Below are 27,222 nucleotides of genomic sequence, written 5' to 3' on the forward strand. Positions count from 1 at the left end.
TGTTTGCCAGAGAGGCTTTCACTCTCCGCTCAGCTGGTGCTACAAGCTCCTATGACTTTCTCTTTAACTCTGTGTTTACAGGCGAAGCTTTCACTTTGTCTTTGTAGCTGCCAGCGCAGCTGATTTCTCTGCTCCACTGCGAGCATTCCGCAATAAGCTGTGGAACAGGGCTGCCTTCGGCCATGAGTTATTATAAGGAAATTTGGTCTGAACGCCATGACTGTCCTCCGCCTCTGGTCACCACCTTAAACACATGGCCAATGGTCTCCCTATCTGTAGTACATTTGGCCGGCCAGCCAACACCAAAAGAGGGCTATTCTAATTCACAGAGAGCTCTCAGCATTCGATGGGTTATCTTGACTTCCTAATTCCCCGGCAAAGCCTTTCCTAAAGTTCTTTAACATGCATTCCAATGGGGTGGGTTTCCATGCTTTTTCTCCCTTTCCCTCCCAGTTATGACACTGCACATTCACCTTTCTTTCCATTTTAGACCAATCAGACCCGGTTGGTCCTACACTTTGCTTGGATAGATGCTGGGATTGCTTCAAGGTCTGAGCTTTTATAATAGTGCTGTTATGAATATGGATGTGCAAATATCTCTTTGAGATCCTGATTTAACTGTTATGGATAAATATCCAGAAGAGGGATTGCTGCATCACATGGTAATCTTATGTTAATTTTTTTGAGAAACCTCCACACTGTTCTCAGTAGTGCCAATTTTTTAAACAAACCTCATCACTCAGTTCCTTTGGAAGGAGGTATGTGCCACAGGATACATTTCCTCTATTATTAATGCATAGTCATGCAAGTGTGTGTGTGTGTGTATTTGACTTAGTACATATAATAAGAATTAAAATAACATCTTTGCACAGTAGTGGAGAAAGATACTGTTAAAAAATATGGAAACCAGACTCTTCATTTATAATATTTTCATCACTAGTATGGATTCTTAGGAAAACTAGTGTTATTTGTCTACGTATCTTTAATTTTATATTTTTATAGTTCTGCTAAATAACTTGTATTTATTCCAGGCAGCTTTTCTGTTTAGTCATGAGGATTTATTTACCTGACTATGAGCACAAAGGAAAAGTTGCTTGTTATTGGGAAGATGTTATGTATTTCTCTCAACTATGTAATCTAACATAAAACATTTTTTCATGTTCTTATTGGACGTTTACATATTCCCTGATAAAATTCCTGTTAAGATCTTTTAAACATTTTTTGATTAGGTTATTTGTCTTTTTAACATTGAGCTGTAAGCTTTTTTTTTTTTTTTTTTTTTTTTTTTTTGAGACGGAGTCTCGCTCTGCCGCCCAGGCTGGAGTGCAGTGACTGGATCTCAGCTCACTGCAAGCTCTGCCTCCCGGGTTCACGCCATTCTCCTGCCTCAGCCTCCCGAGTAGCTGGGACTACAGGCGCCCGCCACCTCGCCCGGCTAGTTTTTCGTATTTTTCAGTAGAGACGGGGTTTCACCGTGTTAGCCAGGATGGTCTCGATCTCCTGACCTCGCGATCCGCCCATCTCGGCCTCCCAAAGTGCTGGGATTACAGGCTTGAGCCACCGCGCCCGGCCAGCTTTTTTAAATATATTTTTTATATAAGTCACTTATCAGGTATGTAACTTGCAAATATATACCTCAAACTCTTGTTTCTCTGTTGACTTTATTGATGGTGTTCTTTGATGGGCGAAAATCTTAATTTTGATGAAACGTAGTTTATCAATTTTATTTTGGTTGCTTCTGCTCCTGGTGTGATATTTGAAAACCTTGCCAATTCAGTGTTCCAAAACATTTTACTGTGCTATATATACAATTGTTTTTGGTGCTTTGAAATATTAATGAATTCATCCTGCCATCAACCCCATGAGGTTGATAATACTATGACCACCACTGCCATTTCATTATTGAGGAAGTTGAAACAAATAAAGCCCAAGTAACGTGTCCAACCCCACATTGTCATGTAGTGGTTTCTCAGAGACTCGAATCAAGGGCATCTGGATCCAGAGTGCCAGCTCTTAACCACCATGTTATGCTGACTCTTCTATTTGGGCTACAGATATTTTCAAAATATAATATTCCCTATTTTCCACTCAGGTAGCTATATATTAATTATACTTTTATTAGAAATGTATAATTTAAAATATGTAGAATTATTATTCCAGTTATGTATCACTTCATGACAAATTGTTTCCAAATGTCAAGCCTTAAAACAACTGTAACAATTTTATTATCATTGCTCAGAGTTTGGGGGTGTTGGTTGGGCTAAGGTATGTGTTCCTTCCACAGAGTTTCTTATGTAGCTACTTTCCTATGGTGCCTTGGTCTATAATTATCTGAAGGTCATTCGCTTACATACTTAATGATTCAGGTTGAAGGGATAAAAGTGCTCGTGGGCTACCAGGATTTCTTAGGCATATATTTTTGTCTGTCTGCCAAATTGTCATTTATTACGGGGACTACAGATTGAGTTAAGAAGGAGTGGAGAGAAAAGGAAACATGCAAACAAAATATCCAAAAAGAAGGAGAGAAAGAGAGAGAGGATATGTTGTGTTTCCAACAGAACTTTGAAAGTTAAGCTGCATTATTTCCACTACATCATTTTTGTTGAGATGGCTACAAGGTCTGCTAAACTTCGAAGGGAGGGTATGTTACTTGACGGGATAATTTTCAAAGTGTTTACAGTCATGTCACAAAATCACAATCAATATGAACTTTTGAAGAAGACAGCAGAAGTTGTTAAGCTATTGTAATATTCATAAAATATTAAAAATAATAGAACAAAATATGACAATTTTGTGAATTTAGATATCTTCAGTTCTTGCAATTTTTTTAAACATTGTATTTTATGTATCCATAGGTCTTTTAAACCTGGAATAAGTGTTCTAAAAAAAGCTGCAAATGAATAAAATTGCATGTGAGAAACATGATCAATTCAAGTTTTTTGAATAACACTAATGAATTAATAATGAGATGCTAATTTTTCAAACTTCCTGTATTGATTTTATGTTTATTTTACAAATTAATTTTTAAACCTCATAAATAACACATGAAAATATTGTAAAATGTTAAATACTGCACAATTCTGTAGAAAAAAATCTAAAATTCCCATCCTTGGATTTATGTGTAGTCGTCTAATTTCTTTCTTTCTTTCTTTTTTTTTTTTTTTTTTTTTGATGCAAGTTTACATGTATTTTATGTTATTTCATTGCAAGGAAGACTTTTTTTTCTGGAAACTACTTTTTCTATTTAGCAGTGGAATAAACTGTTCCCTGCAATGGCTACACTCATACATTTGTTGGAGCTATATGTGTTCATTGACTGGAGCCAATAGAGTGCTGGAGGAAATATTCTGTTCATACGTGTGCTTATGTGGAAGTATTTCTGCATGACAGATTTCTAGATGTAGAACTTCAGTTTCAAACTGTATATTGACATTTTATTTTAGAAGGTTATTTTGCATTATACTCCCTCAAAAATAGATATCTCAGGTTTTTATAGGTTGCAAATCTCTATAGCATTAATTTATTGGCATGTTTCTATTTTCCTGAGCACCATTTACTTTATAATCATTTATATGTTTTTGGCAATTTTTACTTTGAAGTGCACATTTATAGCTACATTAAGTTTTATATTGGAATATTTCTCTTTTTTGGTTGGTGATTGTAGTACTTACTAAACAATAGATACCCATCTTTTAAGTGTGTTGTAGAATAGGTTTAATGTGAATTAATTCAGGCTTATAAGAATGATAAAACAATATTATTAACCTTTGCCACCTTATTATTCCTGCTTTTCTGTATCAATATCTGGATGATTTGTATAAAATATTCTGTTGTAAACACTTCCTATAATTTTTTTAACATCAGTGTTTTAGTGTATGTGTGTCTGTGTATTACATGATTTATAAATACATATACAAATACAAATCTATATATTTAGTGATCTATATATAGTGATATATATGTGTACACACACACACACACACACACACACAGTGATATATATTTAAATCATGCCTTAGGCTCAAAAATATTTGTTGGGAAACTTGTTTAATGATGAGATTTCTGGTTAAAAAAGACACGTGGGTTTTTGTCAATCCAGATCACTTTGATCACAAAGTACTTCACTGATGTGCAGATTAAAGGTGCATGGCTTGATTTAGCTATTTTCCACAAAATGTATAAACGTTTTGTATTCTTTGTACATATCTTTTTGTTATGTTAAAAATTTAGTGTTGCCATATTATATTTTATAGGAGGGAAGGATCAAAAGACTGTGGAAAAGAGAAAAAATTTAGACATGATCATTTAAAGTATAGTATGTAGAATAATAATTATTATTTCAAACTATCTTCAATAAACACATTGAATTTCCCATCATACCTATTAGATAGTAAAGTGATGCTGTGTCTTGTTTCAAAAGAAATGGACATGTATATATGCATGTATGTTTAGCAAGATTGAAAATTGACTAAGTCCCTTTAGAATGCATTTCCTATATTATCACAAACTAAAATTAAGAACTTACATTTGCTATGAAAGGTCAAAAATGAGAATAAAACCAATATGAAATTTAGGATTGTTTTTCCTAACTCTGTTAAGAATGATGATAATATGTTGATGAGAATTGCACTGAATTCATAGCTTGCTTTTGGCTGTATGGTCATTTTCATAAAATTGATTCTACCCATCCATGAGCATGGGAGATGTTTCCATTTGTTTGTGTCGTCTGTGATTTTTTTGACAGTATTTTGTAGTTTTCTTAGTGGACGTCTTTCACCTTCATGGTTGACTATATTTCTAAGTATTTTATGTTTCTTTTTTCTTTTTAAGTCAGCTGTTGTAAAAGGGTTGAATTCTTGATTTGGTTCTCAGTTTGAAGTCTGCATAGCCAAAGCAAGAGTAAGCAAAAAGAACAAATCTGGAGGTATCACATTCCCCAACTTCAAACAACTACAAGGCTGTAGTTACTGAAACAGGGTGGCTCTGGTATAAAAACAGGTATGTCGACCAACGGAACAGAATCCAGAATCCAGAAATAAAGCCAAGTACTTATAGCTAACTGATCTTTGACAAAGCAAACAAAAACATAAAGTGGAGAAAGGACACCCTATTCAACTAATGGTGCTGGGATAATTGACAAGCCACATGTAGTAGAATGGTACTGAATCCACATTTCTCGACTTATTAAAAAAAAATCTACTTAAGATGGATGAAAAAATCAAATCTAAGACCTGAAACAATAAAAACTCTAGGAGATAATATCAGAAAGACTCTTCTAGACATTGGCTTAACAAGGACTTCATGACCAAGAACCCAAAACCAAATGCAACATAAACAAAGATAAATAGATGTGACTTAATTAAACTAAAAAGCTTCTGCGTGGCAAAAGAAATGATCAGCTGAGTAAACAGATAATTCACAGAGTGGGAGAAAATATTCACCAACTATGCACCTGACAAAGGATTAATATTCAGAATCTATGAAGAGTTCCAACAAATTAACAAGAGAAAAACAAACAATAACATTAAAAAGTAGGCTGATCATGAATTGACAGTTCTCAAAAGAAAATATACAAATGTCCATAAAACATAAAAAGATGCTCAACATCAGTAATTTTCATGGAAATGCAAATCAAAACCACAATGCAATACTACTGTCCTCCAGTAAGAGTGAGCATCATTAAAAAAAAACAAAAAATAATACAATATTGGCATGGATGTGATAAAAGGGAACACTTTTACACTGCTGGTGGGAATGTAAACTAGTACAACCACTATAGAAAACAGTATAGAGGTTCCTTAAAGAACTAAAAGTAGATCTACATTTTTACCCAGATATCCTACTACTGGGTATCTACCCAGAAAAAAAGAAGTCATTATATGCAAAGACTCTTGCACACACATGTTTACAGTAGTACAATTCCCAACTGTAAAAAGATGGAACAAAACTAAATGTCTATCCACCAATGGGTGGATAAAGAAAATGTGATACACATACACTCACACACACACACACACACAAACACACAGGCACACTTGGAATACTACTCAGCCACAAAAAGGAACAAAATAATGCCATTAATGGCAACCTGGATGGAATTGGAGACCATTATTCTAAATGAAGTAATTGAGGATTAGGTAAGCAAACATTGGATGTTCTCACTTGTAAGTGGGAGCTAAGCTATGAAAACGCCAAGGCTTAAGAGTAATATAATGGACTCTCAGGACTCTTGGAAAAGTTGGAATGGGAAGAGAGACAAAAGACTACATTTTGGGTGCTGTGTACACTGCTTGGGTGATGGGTGTGCCAAAATTTCAGAAATCACAACTGAAGAAATTATCCATCTAATCAACCACCACCTGTTCCCTCAAATTTATCGAAATAATTTAAAATATGGGAATAAAATCAACTGATGAACATTTTTAAATGACCAGAAAAAATGGGTAAACTGAGGCTCAGGGTGAAAGATTGATCCAGCAGAAGGTTGGGCCTGGACCCCAGCTCTCCTGACTTTTAGTCCGGTGTTCTCTTCACCACTCACTCACTAATTTCTCCATTTCTAATTTTTTTTTTTTGGACAAAGATGTCTTGATTTTGTCGATATCACATGGAAAGCCTGAATTGGCTCATAGAACCAAAGACTTAGTAAAATAGTTCAATATTACTGTAGGAAGCAGGTAGCAGTAGCTATATTTCTAATTCCACATACATTCTGCTGGGGAAATGAATAAAGCTCTAAAATAATAAATATTTTGCCACAAGTTTTGGGAAAAAAACTGACGCTGAAGCAGTATGCACTGTAAAGGCCAAGCAGCACTACTCATCTCAAAATATTAAAAAGAAGAGAGAGGTTTTTAATACAATTCAAATGTTTAATAATTCCTTTAACAGCAGTTAAAAGATGAGAATCCTGCTCAAAATGAAGCCAAGTAATCCGAGTATTTGCAAAACAGAACCAATACTGTCAGTGGACTTCTTAATATTCTTGTGTTTAAGTAAAATGCGTGAAATGTACTTAAACACTGTAAAAATTGTTTCAGGTAACCTGTGAATGGGAGCAACAAATTTCAATACAAGCTCGACAAATTTAAATATCAGTTTGTATGGCTTTATACTATTTAATATTTTTACCAATATTTTCCCTCTTGACATAAAGTATTTCTAACCGTTAAACAGGTATTAAATCTTTGAAAACAAGTTTTTATTTGACAAAGTAAGTAAATTTTAAACAGATTTTCTGTCACAGAAAGAAAGGAATCTATGACCACTACTGCCATTCCATCGGTGAGGAAGTTGAAGCAAATAAAGCCCAAGTAACTTGTCCAACCCCGCATCATCATGTAGTGCTTTCTCAGAGACTCGAATCAAGGGCATCTGGATCCAGAGTGCCAGCTCTTAACCACCATGTTATGCTGACTCTTCTATTTGGGCTACAGATATTTTCAAAATATACTATTCCCTATTTTCCACTCATGTAGCTATATATTAATTATACTTTTATTAGAAATGTATAATTTAAAATATGTAGAATTATTATTCCAGTTATGTATCACTACATGACAAATTGTTTCCAAATGTCGAGCCTTAAGACAACTGTAATAATTTTATTATCATCGCTCAGAGTTTGGGGGTGTTGGTTGGGCTAAGATATCTGTTCATTCCACAGAGTTTTTTATGTAGCTACTTTCCTATGGTGCCTTGGTCTATAATTATCTGAAGGTCATTCGCTTACATACTTAATGATTCAGGTTGAAGGGATAAAAGTGCTCGTGGGCTACCAGGATTTCTTAGGCATATATTTTTGTCTGTCTGCCAAATTGTCATTTATTACGGGGACTACAGATTGAGTTAAGAAGGAGTGGAGAGAAAAAGAAACATACAAACAAAATATCCAAAAAGAGGGAGAGAAAGAGAGATAGGATATGTTGTGTTTCCAACAGAACTTTGAAAGTTAAGCTGCATTATTTCCACTACATCGTTTTTGTTGAGACAGCTACAAGGTCTGCCAAACTTCCAAGGGAGGGGATGTTACTTGACAGGATAATTGTCAAAGTGTTTATAGTCATGTCACAAAATGCTTTAAAGAGATTTTCTGTCACAGAAAAAAAAGGAATCTTGCATCATAACCTTTCTTGCTGGAATAAACTGAAGAAGTCCCATCTATCTGGTTTCCCAGCTTCAAGACTCAAATACAGCTAATCTCTTTATCCCTTCTTTCCAGTTCTAGCAAATTTCCAGAAATAAAACATACAACATTTTATGATGGTAAATATCACAGTTGCCACACAGGCCAGCAGGAACCCAATCACATCCAAAGGGTGGTACTGGAACCAGGTGAGGTCGTGGACTGCAACCCGAGGGTGCTTGGCTCCTTTATGGTGCCTGACAAAGTCAGTCCAGAAGACTGCTCAACCTTTACTGGTTGATCATGACAAATTCTTGATAACTTCATAGTGTTCTCTTTATATCTGAAGGATTAACATAGAGATATCAAAATTGAAAGTAAGTTTATTTTCTTGAGCATATCAAGTCCATGTAAGGTTTTTATTTTTATTTTATTTATTTATTTATTTATTTATTTATTGAAACAGAGTCTCACTCTGTTGCCCAGGCTGGAGTGCAGCGGTGAATGCTCAGCTCACCGCAACCTCCACCACCCGTGGTGTCAAGAGGTTTTCCTGCCTCAGCCTCCCAAGTAGCTGGGATTACAGGCTCACGCCACCATGCCTGTCTACTTTTTGGATTTTTAGTAGAGAGAGACAGGGATTTTCCATGTTGGCCAGGCTGGTCTCTAACTCCTGACCTCAGGTGATCCACCCGCCTCGGCCTCCCAAAGTGCTGGGATTACAGGCATAAGCCACTGCGCCCGGCACATGACAGGTTTTTAAAGTGACAAATGATTCAAAGTAAATGACATATAATTGACATAGAATTTGTGCAATTTAGTTTGAGTCATCATAGAAACTTTGTCTTTTACATTGGAATTTTATCACTGACAAATTTTATAAAGTAAAACGTAAAGTCAGGAAAATTAATTTCTTACAGGCAAAACAAATATAAGCCATTTTATTATTATTTTTTTGTTTGTTAATTTTTAGCTTTTGTGGGTATTTACCAGGTGTATATATTTATGGGTTGCATGAGATGTTTTGATACAGGCTGCAATGTGAAATGATCACATCATGGAGAATAAGGTATCCTTCCCTTAAACATTTATCCTTTGTGTTATGAACAATCCAATTATACTCTTTTAGTTCTCAAACAGGCATATGAGAACGTGGGCAACGTCATGAACAATTTTAAGTACCTTAGGAAACATATGAAGATACAATTTGAGAATTATCATCTTTAAGTTCCAAAAAGGAATTGTGTCACGCTGAGTGAAATGCCTCATAGCTAGTCACTCTGCTTCTATCCTACCTTTTGTCTCCTACTGTTTCCTACCCAGTAACCAAAATGATATTTTTGAAACAAAAGTCAGATTTTGCCACTCCCCTAATTAAGATTTTTGCCTGACTTCTCATCATATTAAGAATAAAATCCAACTCTGTTATTTGGCCTACAGGACCCTGCAATGTCAAACACTGGCAAGCTGTTCTCCTAACAGTTTTGCCATACACGCTAGGTCTTCTAGAGACATTGGCCTTCTATTTTTCTTTAGGGTACCAAGTGTTCTCACCATAGCATCTTTACACATTTTGCCCCCTCTCTCATACTCCTGGAACATTCTTTCTTACAACAACCCAAGGCATGCTTCTATCTCTTTTTGAGGCTTCCCTCTAAGTGTTACCTCTAAGAGAGGCTTTTCCTGGCCACACTCTGATGTGGCTTTTCCTGGCCACACTCTAGGACTTTCTCTATTGTTTTATGCTTATTTTGATATTTGATTCCTATAATTTTAAGTACATTATATATCCTATAAAATAAACCTTTAAATATTAAAGCCAAAAGATAAATATACATAAACTAAGTGAATAGGTCAAAAGTGTAAGATCATCTTGAACATTATCTTGAAGAGAAGATACCAATTACCTACTCTTCAGATCGTGGTGTAGGATATCACAACCTGCTTAGAATAACTCTCTTGTCCTGAACCATTTAGTCACTAGTTTTGTCCTCCAATTAAATACTAGCCTGACTTCAAATATCATACATTAGTTTTCTTTGTTTATGTAGCTGAATTATATAACATATATTCATTAGAATCTATTTTTTAAAACTTTTGTGTAGCAGTTGTTGGTTCATACCATTGCTGTGTAGTATTTTGTTGATGGCTAAACCACAGATTATGTCATCGTTTTATGAGCAATAGACATTTGGTTTACTAACAATTTTTGAACAATATTAATAATTCTGTCACAAACATTCTGGTGTGTGAAATGCATGAGTTCTTTGCCCCGCCTCACAAAATGTGCGACAGCTGTGTGACTCATCTGTTCAGTCACCATGCATGTTCAAGCCCGTTACGGGAGAGGGAGCAGGCAGACAGCAAGTGCAGGAGCCTGGGCGAGCGCCCCTGGGCTCTGGCTCCACGGCAGCATACAGGGGTGGGAGTCTGCAACTCCTGAAGCCCAAGTGGGCATGTGTTAGCGTACTCTTTTAGCCTTGCCATATACTGATGGCTTAAGTGTTAACCAGTTCAGCGTCCTGTAAGTACTCAAGTCCTTGTCCAGCATCTGAGAAGAATCAGGTCACATATGGACTTGGAGGATAAATGCAGGGATTTTACTGAGTGGTGGAGGTGGCTCTCAGTGGGATGAGTGGGGAGCCAGAATGGTGATGGAGTGGGAAGATGATCTTCCTCTGGAGTTTGGTCATCCAGCATCCAATCTCCTCTCGTCTCCAACCGTCTTCAGCTGAACTACTCTCGATATTCAGAAACTCCTTCTCTTCTCTCTGATGCACCATTCTGCCATTCTTCTGCTCTTCTGTTCGTGCCGGGGTGTTGGGGTTTGTATGGGTACAGAATAGGGGTGTGTGGTGGGCAAACAGCAACTCTGGGCCTCAGAAAAAGAATGTATCTTCTCATTTAGGGTAAGAATTTTCAGGCTTGAGGGTGAGACATTTGCAGGGAAACCAACCACTTCTACCCAGTATTTTCCTGTTTCCTGTCCATGTCATATACAGCACTAGGTTTCCATATGTATACATATCTGTTGGGTATATAATTGAAAGTAGAATTGCTGAGATAAAAGTGCATGCATAATTACAATTCACTTCTTGACTTTGTGGGGGTTTTTTTGAATTTTTAATATTTAAACTTTTATTTATTTATTTAATTTATTTTTGGAAACAGTTTTGCTCTTGTTGCCCAGGCAGGAGTGTAATGGCATGATCTTCGCTCACTACATCCTCCAACTTCTGGGTTCAAGCAATGGCTTATGCCTGTAATCCCAGTACTTAAGGTAACCAAGGTGGGTGGATCATCTGAGGTCAAGAGTTTGAGACCAGCCTGACCAACATGGTGAAACCCTGTTTGTACCCAAAATACAAAATTGGCCGGGCATGGTGGTGCATGCTTGTAATCCCAGTTACTGGGGAGGCTGAGACACAACTAAATTTTTTTGAAGTGTGTTTTCTTAATTGCCAAAATTAAAGATATTTTAGTTATTTTTTAAAAAAATCTCCCTTTCTTCCATTAAGTCTGGATCATATATTGTTTATGATATTGAATCTTTTCAAATTTACTGAGTCTTGATTTCTAGCCCACCACGTCACTTTAAATAATTATTAACAATTCAATATGCTCTAAGAAAATGTGTCTTCCAGTTGATATACATAATACATATATGTGCATATATGTATATATGAATGCGTGTGTGTGTGTATCATGTTACATTATAAGATTCCATTTGTTAACTGTGTTCTTCTAATGTTTTCTGTAATTTCTCATTATTTTCTCCTCTTTTTAAAGTCTGTTTAGATTTAATGAAAGTATCTGTATATTTGCATTTAAATAAACCACCTTATTTTATATTTCTTTTATATTGGTCCAACCTGTTTTATGGTACAATCTGTTATAAAAGCATTCCTTTAGGTGATACCTTTCTTACATAAAAACATTATTGATAGTAGTTATAAATGCTGAGTTGATGGGAGCTGGACTGGGTAGACATTTGGCACGCTGTATCCTTTGGAGTATAAATAAGTCAATTATTAAAATTTTAATTTATTAAAATTAAATTTTTGTACTTCAAATCCATCATTAAAAAAGTAAAAAGTTAGCACACCAAGAATGAAACACAATATTTGAAAATTATATATCTAAGATTATATTCATGATATATAAATAGTTCTTAAAAGTCAATAATGGGGGCCGGGCGCGGTGGCTTAAGCCTGTAATCCCAGCACTTTGGGAGGCCGAGACGGGCGGATTACAAGGTCAGGAGATCGAGACCATCCTGGCTAACACGGTGAAACCCCGTCTCTGCTAAAAAATACAAAAAAAAAAAAAACCTAGCCGGGCGAGGTGGCGGGCGCCTGTAGTCCCAGCTACTCAGGAGGCTGAGGCAGGAGAATGGCGTGAACCCGGGAGGCGGAGCTTGCAGTGAGCTGAGATCCGGCCACTGCACTCCAGGCTGGGCAACAAAGCAAGACTCTGTCTCAACAACAACAAAAAAGTCAATAATGGGACAAGTAGCAAAGTTTAAAAATGTTTCAAGGATTGGAATAGACATTTTTCCAAAGAAGATATATGATCAGTAAACACATATAACAATGCTCCACATTTTTAGCTGTAATGAAAATTCAATCGAAAACCACGAGAGAACATTTCACACCCACTAAGAAGGCTGTAACAAAAAGATAATAACACATATCGACCACAGTGTGGAGGAATTGGAACCCTCTTGCTTTGTTGGTGGCAATGACAAACATAACAAGTACTTTGGAAAACAGTTTAGCTGTTCTTCATAAACATACAGTTCCCACATGAGCCAGCAATTCCACTTATAGTATCAATCCCAAAGAAAAACATGTTTATGCAAAAACATGTGTAGCAATGTTCCTAGTAGCCACAATTGGAAACAATCAAAAGGCCAATGAAGTGATAAGTGAACAAAGAAAATATGGCATATCCATACTATAAAATATTATACTGCTGCAAAAAAAAATGAAAATACACACTACAACGTGAATGAATCTAAAAACCAAAAAAAAAAAACCCAAAAAATTATGCTCAGTGAAAGAAGTCACTTATAAAACACCCTAAACTGTATGATTCCAGATGGCTTCATGACTTATAAACATTCTAAATATATTGGGATTTTACACTTTAAATAGGTGGGTATTAAGTCATGGAAATCACATGTAATTATTAAACCTGTTACAATAAGGGAAACAATAAAAATAAATTTTTCATCAAGAAAGTACTTATGCTTTTAGAGATTTTAGATATTTAATTAAAATATTTTATCATGTTCCTTTAAGTTTATCCTTCCTTTCTACTGTGGATTGATTATATGATTTTTTTAAAAAAACTGTCTGTTTAGGAAAAGAAGTCAAATTGTCCCTGTTTGCAGATGACATGATTGTATATTTAGAAAACCCCAAGATCTCAGCCCAAAATCTCCTTAAGCTGATGAGCAACTTCAGCAAAGTCTCAGGATACAAAATCAATGTGCAAAACTCACAAGCATTCTTATACACCAGTAACAGACAAACAGAGAGCCAAATCATGAATGAACACCCATTCACAATAGCTTCAAAGAGAATAAAATACCTAGGAATCCAACTTACAAGGGATGTAACTCTTCAAGGAAAACTACAAACCACTGCTCAGTGAAATAAAAGAGGACATAAACAAATGGAAGAACATACCGTGCTCATGGATAGGAAGAATCAATATGGTGAAAATGACCATAGTGTCCAAGGTAATTTAGAGATTCAATGCCATTCCCATTAAGCTACCAATGACTTTCTCCACAGAATTAGAAAAAGCTGCTTTAAAGTTCATATGGAACCAAAAAAGACCCTTACAAAAGATGTAAGTGAAAGCTGTGTGGTATGTGTGACTTCAGACTGAAAAAAAATTAAACAAAATTACTAGTTGGACTAAAGAAAAAGTGCAATCTAAATAAAATATGCAAAAAAAAAAAAAAGAAGCAAAGAAAAGAGATGAACATGTAAGAATGTGTTCTCCTAAGTGCAGTCACAGAATGTGAAATGTGAGATGTGCAAGGCAGCAGGCAATGGGGTGGTGGTGGTGCTAGGATTGTGGAAGGACAGGTCACACTACATCATGAAATGTGTCATCACATTATGATTAAGATTAGGAATTTAATCCTACAGAAAATGCAGAGTCCCTGGTGATAGCAGAAGAGCTGTTATTTTTAGTGACATATGAAATAACCCTGCATAAAAAGAAAGAACAAGTGTAAAGTTATAGAAATAGGAGACAAAGAGAAAATCTATGAAGTTGCAAACAATTCTGTGAGACATAATAACACCTGGAATAAAAATACTCTGATTCTTAAAATAAAGAATGTGAATGTATATCATAAAATGCCAACAATTATAACTTATTATTTTCCCCATAGGAATGGAAAATAAATATAAAGAAGTTTCATTTTATTTTTAAGTTTTTCCATAACACATTTCCAATAACCTTATTTCATGATTCATAATTAATGCTCTAATGGGCTCTTACTAATATATTCAGTATTTGTACTCCAGAGTCATACCAAGAAGGTCAATCTGGGGTATCCACTTGTATACCTGAGTACTGAGTCCTAAGGCATGTGGTCTATTCCCGTCAAATCTCCACACAACCGGTTACAATAAAGAAAATATCTTATTCCATGAGTAGAACTCCAAAGTTACAGAATGTTAGAACACTAATGTTATTAAGAATGAGATCAGGGATGTTGGGTAATAAAATTACTCAAAGACTGATGTAAATAGAATGCCAACACTTCATTTTCTTAACTTCTGTAATTGATTAAACATGTAAGGAAATCAGGATTTTTCCAAATAATAACTTGGAAAAAATGAGATTATAGATGAAAAGTTTAAGTATTTAGAAAATTGTTAGGCTTTTTGAAAGAAAACCCATGTGTGGCCAACCATCATTTGAAAAAAACTTAACATCACTGCTCATTGGAGAAATGCAAATCAAAATCACAATAGATACTATTTTGCACCAGTCATAATGGCTATTATAAACTCAAAAGGTAGTATATGCTAGTGAGATTGTGTAGAAAGAGGAATGCTTATACTCTGTTAGTGGGAGTGTAAGTTGGTTCAATCATTGTGGAAGACAATGTGGCACTTCCTCAGAAACCTGGAGGCTAAAATACAATTCAACTCACCAATCTCATTAATGGGCATATACGCAAAGGATGAAGAATGATTCTCTTATAAAGGCACATACACATGTTTATTAATAGCAGTAGTATTCACAATAGTAAAGATATGGAATCAATCTTAATGCCCATCAATGATTGACTGAATAAAGGAAATGGAATGGTATACATATACACCATGGAATATTATGCAGTCATAAAAAAACCACAAGATTTTGTATTTTACAGGTACATAGATGGAGCTGGAGGCCGTTATCTGTAGCAAACTAGCATAGAAACAGAAATCCAAATATCACATGTTCTCACCATGAAGTGTAAGCTAAAAGATGAGAACACATGAAAACATAGCAGGGAACAACATACACTGGGGTGTATTGGTGGGTGGAGGGCAGGAGGAGAGAGAAGATCGGGTAAAATAACTAATGGGTTCTGGTCATAATGCCTGGATGATTAAACAATCTGTAAAACAAACCCCCATGACACAGATTTATCTATGTAAGAAACCTGTTCCTGTAGGCCTGAACTTAAAATGAAAGTTAAAAAATAAAATAAATTTAATTTTAAACACATAAAAATTCTAAAACATTATAGACATGAAAAAAATTTAAATAGTCATTATAATTCTAGTGAGAATAAGCAGTAACAATTTAGTAGTGACCTATATTATGTTTATTTTGTTTTATGTACTTTATACTAGTTTTCATCTTCCACATTGAATATTAATGTATTCATTTTTTAAGTAACAGAGGAAGTATTTCATGTAATTCTGCTTGTCTATTGGTTATTATATTAGAGTTTTGTGTGCTTTGATTGACAAAAAAGGAAGTTGATAAAATAAGCTAATTGTAAGAAATAAATCAATGCTACAAAGAGAGTATGTATAACTTCCTTCAAATTACAAATTATCAAGCACTACTTCGAGGAGAAATTTCAAGGGTCAATTTCTGAGACAAATTCAGAGTATTATCAGTATTGCTAATTTTGGTTGCTGTTTCAGCATTGAAATGAGGAACCTTTTGGTATCATAAATAAAGATAGAGCTGTTGAATAAATTTAAAATTGTGTTTTTCTGAATTTGATTAACTGATTGTTAACACTTAGACAAAGTGTTACAAAGTGTTAACAACAGTGATGAATATGTTCTACTATAGCTAAGACATTTTTATGTTTAAATTACTAATTATGGAACTCCCAAGCAATCCTCATAAACTGAACAATAATTTACAGTGTTTAACTTTTACTTGTTATATCAATATTAAAATAACTGAGATTTCAGCAAAAAAAGTTAGTATAGGTCATTACAAGGAGACTATATCAGATAGGGAACTAAAAAGTAATTGACAAATACATAAATGTCACCATTTTATTCTATACAGAAGAAAATATGTTTCCTACTATGTTCTATGGAGGGAACATCTGAACCTGTTCCCCCACCTGGCTTCCTTCTCTTTGACTCCTTCCTGTAATTCCTTCTGCTGCCTCCATTGGGAGGAGTTGTTAATTTGATAGTGCTGACTCCTTGTGGGACTATATTTTATACAGCACAGCATCCACCTTCAGGTCAGGATCTATCCCCATCCTTTCTCTTTAATCTTCCTGTTTCAGACATTGGCTGGGCCCAGTCCAGCAAGGGAGGCTGCTTTTACTCTTTCTCTAAATCTACCTGGCTGGTGGGAACTTGGACTAAGTCTGTCAGCCTAGGCTTTTCTTTCTCTGAATCATACCCCGAACATCACTCAGATAAGCCTCATCCAAAATGTACAGGAACTATGTGAGGCTGGATTACATGGCAAGCTTAAACTGCATGATGCATGCTAGACATTTTCATATAGTATATGTTTTTAATCATTCCTTCATTTAAGATGTTGGATTACTTCCAATGTTAATTTTATGAATATTTTCCATAAATATTAAGTACACACATCTTGACTTATTTTTTCTCAGTATGATTACATGAGACTATATTGTGAAACCGGTGGTTATTTGCATTTTTAAATCACTAGAAACATTTTGCCAAGTGTCTTCTTCTCTTCAAATATACACACATATTCTGACAATCTAATATTTAATTGAAAAGGAAACAACTTTGGTTAATAATTGTTCTACATAATAAACAATTAGAGAACCAATTTTACAACCATTGATTTTCATTTAAATCTTTCTGCAACTTAGTAACAACACTTACTCTTAGTAATTATCACTGTTTACTACTGGTCATCCTTTTTCTTGTCCTTCTACACCTCCTACTATCTTCTGCCTCCTATTAGCACTATCACTTTCCCTTAATGTGAATAGGGAAATCTTTCAATAGTAAGGTAGGGTGGCATAGAATTTTTATTAGTCTTACCTCAGCTTTTGTCTCTTTCAAAAATTATAAAGCACATAGAATTTGCATTCAGCATAGATATTATATTTTAACCATGGAATAAATTCTCAGTTTGATATAGACAAAAATCTTAAGAGATTGCTTAATAATGTACTAAAGAATGCTTACTTTCTACATATGTCTTAAAAGTATGATATTAATTTAAAATGTATGAGGGTCCTGTGTTCCTTTGAAAAGAATATCATCTTCTAAGTAGAATTCTTTCCTTATTGTAAACTAAGTTTACTACTATACAGATACAAGTGACAGAAACTATTTGGTATTTATAATAAGTGCATCGTTCATTTTCTCCATGCTTTTCCTTAGGGAGCTTTGGTGTCTTGACACAAGTTCCACCAGGAAACTGTACTGAGTTGCTCGTCGTAAGACTGAAAACACCTTCTGTAATAGGACATGTTTCTGATCTAAGATGTAAAACTCTGGTATCTCAGAGTAGAATGAGTTACATTCTTGAATAAAATCAAGTGAACAATGGATTTGGCTGCAAATATTATTAGGGGTACACATTTATATCATTGAGTTATTATTTTAAGTTAGAATACTTAAGATCTGCATCACTTACAGTAGAATTTCAGAATAGCTTTCTTTATTATTATTATACTTTAAATTCTAGGGCACATGTGCAGCTTTCCCATCTTACTGGCAAAACTAGTATGTCTGTTTTTATTCAAGTCCGCAATATATCTGTCATCCACGACTTCTCAAGAGAATGTAATCTTGATGTGCTGAACAATCTGGTTCTGTTTAATGTAGAATGATACCTCAAGTGACTTGCACATGTTAGATAATTAGTAGTGTTAGTAATCATAACAAAATAACCGTAATTGCAAAATTAATATTTCTCAATTATTGTATATATAACAGAGACATTTTAAGTGTTTTGTCTGTATTAACATTTTTTCCACAAAACACAATATGAAGTGGGTACTATTACTGTAAATGTAGGCATGATTATTTCTATCAACATTGTAGTTCACTTTTCCATCATCTGCTACCAGATTCCATGCAAAATTTCCCAAATGGTCTGCTCTTTTTTTCTTTGTTTCTTCTTTTAAATTACCTTATCATATATCTTCATTTCCTAACTCTTTTTAGTAGTTCTCAAATGTGCTTAATAAATAAGTTAACTCCTAATAAGTATCTGGCTCTAACTTGCCTCTCAGCATCATCTGATTCTCACTCAGCCTTTCCCGGCAAACTCAACTTAGAGTCTTGAGAACTTTCCTCAATACTTTACCTTCTTTCCTTTTTTGTGTTTTCCTGACCCCTCATTATTTCACCAATTTCTGCACATTGCTCAGCTCTCAGCTTCATTATCAGTGAGTCCAGGATACTTCCTATTATCTCCAGTGATGCTATCTTGGCATTGAATATTTCCTTGAGATAAAAGCTTTTGCACAATTTTTATTACTTACATATATTCTGTCTTTTGAAGTAGAATGCAATGTGTGTGAGGACAGAAACTGTCTAATTTTTTTTCCTCTTGCCTGTGGTTTGTGTTAAACTTTTTATAAACATTCTTTTAATGAATGACCAATACTGTCTCACGTGTTGCATAATCAAGACTTATATTTAACCAACCCTATTTTCAAAGTCTTCTTAGTATCCCTCTCTATCTATAATAATGATGAAACTCACGTACTTGTGATGGTATCAGCAAGTTAACATGTACACGAGTTCTTAATGCGTATCTGCTTTACCCTGCCCACTGCCCATCTTTCTTTCTGTGTAAGTCAAACACTCTGCATGAAGTCTGTAGAATTATCCCCACTAAAATTCAAAGCCAACAAAATAAAACCAACAAAATTATCTTTACCGTAGGTAGGGGTTTGGCAGGTTTGCAGTGCAGTCCTCCAACAAAATCAACATTTGGTAAGAGTGGATGAGGAAATTGAAAATCCCAGGAGTTTTGAGTAAGCCATATGTCAGCTTTCCCTATTGTCTCACATCAGGTAGTGGGTCTTCCTGAGAAGAAAAAGGAAAGAAAAGATGGATGACCCAACATAATTACATTAGGTAATTTTCTGAAAGGGATTAAAATAAGGTAGGCAAAAATGTAGGCAACATGTCTGTACTTTGAAATACATAAACATATAGTCAAATATTATAAGCATAATTTATATTTTATGTAGTATATATTTTGCTCATGTGTATTTATAAGAAAAGCAAAGTGATAAGAGAATTTTGAGGGTCAACTACATCATAGCCAATGTCACATCAGAATACTCACAATTGTAAACAATTACTAAAATAATCTAGAGAGAAGTAAACATCCATTTCTTTACCCTTTAAAACTTCAATAGTAGCATATAAATATTTAAACAACTCTATGAGCTCCATGATCAACTAATTCTGATGTACCCATAAAAACAGTTTTCTAAGAAATAGTCTCGTTTTCACAGTTCATTAAGCTAATCCTTTTATCTTTTATTATTCAAGTGAGTTGTGGGCTATTTTGAGAGTGTGGCTGAAATCCTTGTACTCACTACTGCTTTTGATTCATGCTAGGGTATTAATCATATTAGCTTTTAAGTAAATACATTTGCAAATTACAGATAGAAAATTTTGAGAAATTATTCAAATAGAGATTTGTATCCAACCTTAATATGGCTCATATTTTATAATACACATAGTTTCAAAAAAAAACTATATAGATATAACAATGTTCAGACTTCAACAAGATGATTGGTCTTAAAATAAATAATTTCCAATCTTTTAGTGAAGGAATGTATAGACATTGGAAACTACAAATTACCCTTAGTGGTTTTTGCTTTTGAAATAGAGGCACTATTTCTCTCAACGGTGAAGGAAACCTTCTGGTGACATGGGGACATATTTTAATTTCAGAATAAGGAAACTGAGGTATGCAAGGAAAAATAATTTCTGCAATGTTGCATAGATAGTTGTTGTAGAAAATTGAGTAACTACTCAATCTACATGTATGCATTCAGTAAGATGCTTGTGGATGGGTCTGACTTTTTTTTAAAATGAAAAAAAAATAGTAAAACAGATGTGTGATTGTTTAAAGAAATATTAGGTGCACTAATTTACAGGTTTATGACTTCCTAGAATGTTCTGTGTGAGCAATGGCCACAGGGTTTTAACTGACCTTATAATTTAAACTTTGCTATAATATTTGTACAATTGATAGATCATCTTGTGTTTTCATTTCATAAATTCACTTACAAAAACTCCACTACCAGCCTCGTGTGGTGGCTCATGCCTGTAATCCCAGCACTTTGGAAGGTCGAGGCAGGCATATCACTTGAGGTCAGGAGTTTGAGACCAGCCCGCCCAACATGATGAAACCCCCTACCTACTAAAAATACAAAAAATTAGGCAAGTGTGCTGACACATTCCTGTAATCCTAGCAGTGAACTGAGATTGTATCACTGCACTCCAACCTGGAAGACAGAGAAAGACTCCACCAAAAGCAAGCAAGCAAACAAACAAACAAACAAAAACAAAAAGGAATTTAAAAAACCAAGTATCCTGACTTTATTGCTTTATATATGCTCAGCTTCAAAGACACAAGAAAGTTAATCTCCATGTTACCAATTGAAAAATTTACTTACCTAGAACTTCACTGGAAAACTGATCCTACTTCTTCATATTAAATATTTGGAACTGATATGGGAAATAAACCACATAGATCATAATTTTTTACCCTCTCCATGAAAATCATTTGGTCACTTAATTCTGATATAACAACAAGTATGTAGGAAGGTGGAAATAGAAATCTTCCACTATGCTTTTCAAGTGTGTAGCCAGCAGAGAAGGGGAGACTGTACACAAAGGGTATGTTAAATAGCTCAGCCAGCAGCTCCCCACAGGGAACAATCGCATCTGCAGGAACAGCATCAAATTTTGACTCCTGTAGATTCTTCATAAGTTTCTTATTTGAAACTACATCCTTACAGAACTTTCTAATTATGTCATTAAATGTACAGATGATTTCTTGTACTTGTGAAAAATATGACCAAAATGTGTCTTTTGGAAGGTCTGACCATGATGATATCCTCAACGTCAATTTTAGTTAAAGATGCAGGATAAACTTCAAGTTTAAGAGTAGATGGGCTGTTGGGATAAAAAAAAAAGGAAGCTGAAGATACCAATACAGTCACCTCATGGCCCCTCTGGACAAGCTCATCCAGGATTGTCTCTATATTCATCGAATGACTGAAATCTGTGGGCCACACCAGTACCTTTCCACAACTCCCAGAGCTAATGTAACAGGTCAGCTGTATCAGCAACAAAAAACTGGAGTCCATTTCATACACGTCCTGGTGCAACGCAATGCTTTTTCCCATTTGCTGTTTCTTTCTGTCATTTCTTATGGTTATATCCATGGATAAATCACTTTTTCCCATTTTCTGTTTCTTTCTGTCATTTCTTATGGTTATATCCATGGATAAATCAATCACGAAGTTCAAATGTTAGTTTTACACTTCAAAGTAAACATATTATCATTAGATTAACAGTCTCAGCATGTATATGGCAAGAAATTAATGAAGGTAGATGACCTGTTTACCCAAGTGTGTTTAATGTTCTTTTTATGTTTATAAGTGCTATCACTGATCTAATATCAATGTTCTTGTATAGACACATCACTTGTCTTATGCAATTTGTTTTAGAAGAGTTTCCAGAAACGTAACCATGAGAGGTTCATGTTTCTGTATTTTGTTTGACACAGAACTAAAGATAAAATAATGAAACATGGTTCCAATGATTTTTACATACTTTGCTTACATATAATTTATATACAGCACCTTCAGCTGAGGTGCGATGTACAGAGCGGGCTGCCATTTTTGCTGTTTGGACAACTTAGCTGTTCTGCCCTTCAAATTTGGAGAGTCCAAATGTACTGGTGGTGGAAGGAATCCACCAGTTGCTGCACGTCTGCTCTACAAAAACATTGCCAGACTGCTTCTTTAAGCAGCTACCAGATTTTGTTCCTCCTCACTGGGTGGGACTTCCCAACAGGGGACTCCAGCCACTCCCATCAGTGTTCTTGGGTCTATAGAGATTTGAAAACTCCCTGTGGCAGAGCTCCCAGAAAGAGGTATGGGCCAGCATCCTTGCTGTTTGATTGTCTTGTCAATTCTAGTCTGTAAGCTTGGAAGAGCCCAAGCTGACTGGGGTGGAAATGATATACCAGAAGAACACAGCAACCATATAAAAATGGAGCCAGGGTGCTTTTCTAGTTGGGTTCCTGTCCCTCGTCCTCATTACTGGGTGGGGCCTCCCAACAGGGATTTTTGGCTACCACCACTGGTATTCACCAGCTGACAGAGTTTCCAGCATCCCTGGTAAAAAGACCCAAGGGGACAGGGAAGGCTGACATCTTTGCTGTTTGGGCAACTTAGCCATTCCAGCCTTCTAGCTTTGGAGTGTCCAAGGCAACAGGGGCTAAAGTATACCCCAGGGCAGCACAGCTGCTTTATGAAAATGTGGCTAGAATAACTTAAGCAGGTCCCTGATACCATTCCTTCTGACTAGGAGTCTGATCTCCCAACTGGGGTCTCCAGCCACCTCTTAGAGTAGCATTTGTGCCAGAAACAGATCCAGATGTCCCTGGGATGGAGCTACCAGAGAAAAGGGCAGGCTTCCATATTTCCTGTTTCTCTGCCTTCACTGGTGATACCTCCAGGTACTAGAAAATCTGAGATGACTAGTGACTGGAGTGGGCCCCTAGCGTACCACAGCAGCCCTACAGAAAAATGACCAGAGTGTAATGTGGTTGCCTGCTCTTGTATGTCCTCATCAGGCAGATCTTCCATGTCTGGGTCTCTAGCCAACACCTACCAAATCTATCTAGATAGTAGAAATTTGGCAATTCCTTGGAGAGAGCCCCTGGGGCAACAGAAAGTCTCTTCACCACTGCCTCTGCAATGGAATTTCCTTTGCCTCTCTTGGACCAACAAAGGAGCAAAGACACTGAGCAGCTGCTGACTTTCATTTCTCTGAGATGAAGTCACAGGAACAAACAAAGTAGCAAAGCAGCAAGCCAACTGATGTGGAGTCCAGAGGGGTGGGTGCAGGGGAATCTGTAGCAAAGTGTGGCCATCTCTGTAAGTTCAACTTTGATGAATAAGAGACCCTAGCCCTTGGGTAAGCGTCAGACCCGATCCCTGCATGGTGATCCTGCACACCAGATGAGGCTGGTCTGATTTGAGCACTGCTTGATCTTCTACCCTCTCCTGGGACCCCAGTCTTGAAATGCCTACTTACAAGGCAGTCTTGGGTGTCCTGGGGTCCCACACCATAGTTTCTGTAACAGAGGAACAGGCCTGACTGATAGAGAGTTCCACTGAGGCAGCCCCTACAACTGTGCACCATTTTGCATGCTCCCTCCCATACAGTAGCTTCCCCTGAGCCTACTGAAACCCATCACACCACTTTGCTGAATGCATGTCTGCATGGGTGGGTTTTGCTGTACCTGACCCAGCAGCACACATGAGTGCAGTGCATCCCTCCATGCCCCCCCACCCACCACATTCACTCAAATCACCCTGACGGTCTTTGCAGCATTGCAGACAGAGCCTTGATGGACACAGAACCAGAAATCCCTCTCTGGACAGTGCTTACCTTTTTGCTGATGCTGCACAGAGGACAGGATCCTCCGATACCTTGAGTGATCACTTCTGCTAGCAGGGCAAAGAGAAGACACCCAGACTTGTGCTGGCAATCACCCCACTCTAAACAAACACCACCTGCAGTGTGACATAACGCAGTCTGCAGCAGGGGCCTTCCACTTCCCTTACAACTGCTTTGTTTCTGCCACTGTGGTGAACACTCAGAAAGAGGCAGACACGCCTGCACTCGCTAGCACTCTACTGCAGTTGCTGCACCTTGATCACTCCAGTACAGTAGGCTCAAAGCCTTAAAAAGCCAGAGAACAAAGCTGGGGCTCAATGCAAGTCCACCAGAGTTAAAGCATACAGTCCAGGAACTGGGAACTGAAGACTGCCCCCTCTACAAACAAAGCCAGTTGGCTGAATCCACCTTATATCACAAACAAACCCTCAAGGCAATCAAATAGAATAAAAGAAAGAAAAAAAAAACCCAAAGGCCAGTAGCCTCAAAAACTGAAGACAGATAAGCCCACAAAAATAAGAAAGAATCAGTGCAAGAACAGTGAAAACTCAAAAAGACAGAGTGCATTCTTTCATCCAAATTACAGCATCACCTCTCCAGCAAGGGTTTGGAACTGGGCTGAGGCTAAGATGGCTGAAATGACAGAAGTAAAATTCAAAAAAGGGATATAAACAAAGTTTGGTGAGCTAAAGGAGTATAAGGTAACCCAGTGCAAGAAAGCTAAAAATAATAATAAAACATTGCAGAAATTAACAAAGTAGCCTGTAAAGAGAAAATGTAACCTATCTGATAGAGTTGAAAACAACACCACAAGACTTTTATAATACAATCACAAGTATTAATAGCAAAATAAAACAAGTGAAAAATGACTATCAGATCTTTAAGACAGGCTTTCTGAAATAAGACTGGTGGGCAATAACAGAGAAAAAATAAAAATGAATGAACAAAACCTCAAGAAATATGGAATTATGTGAAAAGTATGAGTCTATGAGTAATTGATGTATCTGAAAAAGATGACGACAATGAAATCAACTTGGAAAGCATGCTTCAGTATACCATCCATGAGAACTTTTCCAATCTAGCCAGAGAGGCCAATATTCAAATTTAGAAATGCAGAAAACCCCAGTGAGATAATCCTTGAGAAGATCATCCCCAAGACAAACAATTATCAGATTCTCTAAAGTCAAAATAAAAAGAAATGTAAAAGACAACTAGAGAGAAAGGAAAAATTACATACAATGGGATGCTCATCAGACTAACAATGGACTTCTCAGCCCAAATCCCAGAAGCCAGGAGAGATTTGTGGCCAATATTCAACATTCCTTTTAAAAAAATAATAATTTTTTTATTATACTTTAAGTTCTAGGGTACATGTGCACAACATGCAGGTTTGTTACATATGTATACATGTGTCATGTTGATGTTCTGCATCCATTAACTCATCATTTACATTAAGTATATCTCCTAATGCTATTCCTCCCCACCTCCCCTCAATAAGACCTGGTGTGCCATGTTCCCCTTCCTGTGTCCAAGTGATCTCATTGTTTAATTCCCACCTATGAGTGAGAACATGTGGTATTTGGTTTTCTGTTCTTGCGATAGTTTTCTGTGAATGATGGTTTCCAGCTGCATCCATTACCCTATAAAGCACACGAACTCATCCTTCTTTATGGCTGCATAGTATTCCATGGTGTATATGTGATACATTTTCTAAATCCAGCCTGTCACTGATGGACATTTGGGTTGATTCCAAGTCATTGCTATTGTGAATAGTGCCACAATAAACGTACGTGTGCATGTGTCTTTATAGCAGCGTGACTTATAATCCTTTGGGTATATTCCCAGCAGTGGGATGGCTGGGTCAAATGGTATTTCTAGTTCGAGATCCTTGAGAAATCGCCACACTGTTTTCCATAATGGTTGAACTAGTTTACAGTCCCAACAACAGTGTAAAAGTGTTCTTATTTCTCTACATCCTCTCCAGCACCTGTTGTTTCTTGATTTTTTAATGATTGCCATTCTAACTGTTGTGAGATGGTATCTCATTATGGTTTTGCTTTGCATTTCTCTGATGGCGAGTGATGATGAGCATTTTTTCATGTGTCTGTTGGCTGAATGAATGTCTTCTTTTGAGAAGTGTCTGTTCATATCCTTTGCCCACTTTTTGATGGAGTTGTTTGTTTTGCTCTTGTAATTTTGTTTGAGTTCTTTATAGGTTCTGGATATTAGACCTTTGTCAGATGAGTAGATTGAAAAAATTTTCTCCCATTCTGTAGGTTGCCTGTTCACTTTGATGGTAGTTTATTTTGCTGTGAAGAAGCTGTTTAGTTTAATTAGATCCCATTTGTCAATTTTGACTTTTGTTGCTGTTGCTTTTGATTTTAGACATGAAGTCCTTGCACATGTCTATGTCCTGAATGGTATTAGCTAGGTTTCCTTCTAGAGTTTTTATCTTTTTAGGCCTAAGATTTAAGTCTCTAATCCAAATTGAATTAATTTTCGTATAAGGAGTAAGGAAAGGATCCAGTTTCAGCTTTCTACTTGTGGCTAGCCAATTTTCCCAGCACCATTTATTAAATGGGGAATTCTTTCCCCATTTCTTGTTTTTGTCTGGTTTGTCAAAGATCAGATGGCTGTAGATGCGTGGTATTATTTCTGAGGGCTCTGTTCTGTTCCATTGGTCTATATCTCTGTTTTGGTACCAGTACCATGCTCTTTTGGTTACTGTAGCCTTGTAGTATAGTTTGAAGTCAGGTAGCATGATGCCTCCAGCTTTGTTCATTTGGCTTAGGATTGTCTTGGAAATGTGGGGTCTTTTTTGGTTCCATATAAACTTTAAATAAGTTTTTTCCAATTCTTGTAAGAAAGTCATTGGTAGCTTAATGGGAATGACATTGAATCTATAAATTACCTTGGGCAGCATGGCCATTTTCACAA

The 27,222-nt window shown here is 36.2% G+C and overlaps 1 protein-coding gene and 1 pseudogene across 3 annotated transcripts in view; both read right to left on the reverse strand.

Annotated features, from left to right (window-relative positions):
* The window catches only part of LOC126955018 (UDP-glucuronosyltransferase 2B4-like), a 33,839-nt pseudogene extending 11,875 nt beyond the window's left edge, over window positions 1-21,964 (reverse strand).
* LOC126955127 (UDP-glucuronosyltransferase 2B33) overlaps window positions 1-27,222 on the reverse strand; it is a 329,416-nt gene that overhangs the window by 286,488 nt on the left and 15,706 nt on the right. The window lies entirely within an intron of this gene.

Source organism: Macaca thibetana, chromosome 5 (assembly GCF_024542745.1).
Source record: "Macaca thibetana thibetana isolate TM-01 chromosome 5, ASM2454274v1, whole genome shotgun sequence".
NCBI classification, from domain to species: Eukaryota; Metazoa; Chordata; class Mammalia; order Primates; family Cercopithecidae; genus Macaca; species Macaca thibetana.